This window comes from Parus major, chromosome 26 (genome assembly GCF_001522545.3).
Source record: "Parus major isolate Abel chromosome 26, Parus_major1.1, whole genome shotgun sequence".
NCBI lineage: Eukaryota > Metazoa > Chordata > Aves > Passeriformes > Paridae > Parus > Parus major.
In genome coordinates, this window is record NC_031795.1 from 5559855 (window position 1) to 5562352 (window position 2498).

Genomic DNA, 2498 nt, shown 5'->3' on the forward strand with positions numbered 1-2498 from the left:
CCTGCTCCCCCAGGATCATCATTCAGTGAACAAAGGTGTCCCCGCTCCCCCAGGATCATCTCTGGGTGGACAAAGGTGCCCCAGCTCTCCCAAGATCATCATTCAGTGAGCAAAGGTGTCCCCAGCTCCTCCAGGATCATCCCTGGGTGAACAAAGGTGTTCCTGCACCCCCAGGATCATCCCTGGGTGAACAAAGGTGTCCCCACTCCCCCAGCAGAGCGTCACGTTGGCACCCAAAGCCAGCCCAGCTTCCCACCTTCAGCTCCTCACCACTCACGCAATTTCTAAATATCGGCTTTGCTTTCTCTCCCGGTTCAGCTCCTCATCTCAGCTGCCCACGGCATGAGACAGTCTGCACCTACATCTGCCCTAGCTTTTGGGCAACCTTTCCCAGGCATGCTCGAGACTCCCACATTTAGCTGCAACAGGAGTTCCCAAAGTAAGTTCTGGAAAGCCTCGTGGCGGTACCTAAATGGGAGATGCCGGGAAGAGGCTGCAAATCACACATCTCCCTGCGACTCCACAGGGTCTGCCCGGCAAACCGCTCCAAATGTCATCTCCATTTAACTGCCTCGCGAGCCAATTTGTCACATCCTAATGCAATTTGCTGAGGAGAGTTAAAGAGCACAGGGCAGGAGCAGTCACCCCTTCCTTCTGCGGGCTCCCGCAGCCAGCCTGCGCCTGCAGCTTCCCTCTCGCATCCAGCTGGAGTTCCCTTCTGCCGGGGAGCAGGGGAGGCTCGGGGTTAATGCAAAGAACAAGGCAGAGCACGGGGAGAGCTGCTCCCATCGTGTTGGTGGGATGTGTGCAGACCTTAGGCAGCGTCTGTTACCTGCCTCCACCGCAGCAACTTGTTCTGAGCCGGGGGGAACTCCACGATTAATTACATCAAACAACACCGTAAAGACAAAGAGGGGTAAATTGGGTTACTTCATCTTGCAGCGAGCGCTGGGGATGTGGTTGGGAGGGTTGGGAGGGAGGGTCTCGCCTGGTGAGACATCTCACAGCTCACACCGATGGGTCACGTCCCTCTCTGCTCGAGCTTCCCGAACCAAAGCTGCTTTATCTGACCCCCTGCACCACCCCAAAACACCGCCTCGAGCTTTGAGGGTGCTCAAAGTGACAACAAACGGCAAAAGGACAGCAATAAAGACCAAAAAAGCCCCACTGAGCTCTAACGGATCTAACACCTCTGTGTTAAAGGTAAAAAGCCAAACATCTGTTCCGAGGATGGCACAGATTCTTGCCAGGCATCTGTCCCTCAGCTCTAAGTAGGTCATCTCATTTCACTTTAGTCACCGTTATCAATGGAGCCATCCAGAGCAGGAGGGACAGGACCACGTCCCCAACTCAGCCGAGCTCTGCCAAGCACACCGAAGCCACCGCTGAAGCATCAAGTGCCCAGCACAGAGCAGGAGCAGCCTTTGAGCAGAGGTTTCACATCATGGCACTCCGAGAACTTCACGTTCCCTCATCTCCCAGCCTCAGCTGCTGCTCACAGACGCACAGGGGATTTATTTTTTTTTTTTCCCCTCTGCCACTTACTATTCACCTCGCTTAAAATTAACCTATTGACTTTCTGATACCCCTTAGAACACAGATTAATTGAACATCACTCGCCTCACCTCCAGGAACGTGCGAGTATTGGCCGTAGCGTGAGCGGAGACAAAGCCGGGGATGCCTGACCGTGCCGGGTTAAACGGAGGTCACGGGCGGCGAGGAAAGCTCACACAGAGCAGCCTCGGCTGTCACCGACACCCAGCCGACAGCTCCGGGGCTGCGGAAAGCGGGACCAGCACCCGCGAGTTGGGATTTCCCTCAGGGGAGCACAAGTGCATTCGGCATCTCTCCCCTCGTCACCCTCCAGAAAGGGTCTCGAGCGGATTTAGGAAAGTTTTAGTGGGGATCTTATGTCTTTTCCCCTAAGATTCAGGGGTGTTTTCCAAAAAGCGTCTCCTTGCTAACAGGAACTTTTTATGGAGATGAGTTTATCCCGCAGCATCGGCTCCAGACCGTGACTGAGCGGTACCGAGCGGCCGCAGAATTAACGAGGAAGCAGCGGTGTCTAACGGGAACGCGGAGCAGCCCGGGGAGGGAGCGGGAGCTGGATTCCCTGGAACCGGGCAACCGGAGCGGCTCCTCCATCCCTTCCCCAGGCACCGCCGGCATCTCCGAGCGGCTCCGCGGGCACGGCCGGCACCGACGGGGCCGGAGCCCCCGGGCACCACCCCGCGCTCCGCAGCCCCCGGTGCCACCCGCAGCCCCCGGTGCCACCCGCAGCCCCCGGTGCCACCCGGCTCGGGCAGCTGCGGGCGACATCGATCCCGAGCCTCCTCCCCGCATCCTCCGGCGGGAGATGCCCAGCGGAGCCCCCACCCCGGGGACCCCCCGCACCCCGGCGGGCAGCAGCCCCTCGCCATCCGCCGCCACTCACCAGCTCTCGCCGCTCCGGTGCCGCCCGCCTCCCGGCTCAGGGCGGGGGGATGCAGGCGGCCCCC

At 59.2% G+C, this 2498-nt stretch overlaps 1 protein-coding gene across 1 annotated transcript in view; it reads right to left on the reverse strand.

Annotated features, from left to right (window-relative positions):
* PLXNA2 (plexin A2) overlaps positions 1-2498 on the reverse strand; it is a 146630-nt gene extending 144132 nt beyond the window's left edge. Inside the window, exon 1 of the mRNA XM_015650707.1 lies at positions 2435-2498. The gene's annotated coding sequence lies outside the window, so the exon portion shown is untranslated. The remainder of the gene's footprint in view (positions 1-2434) is intronic.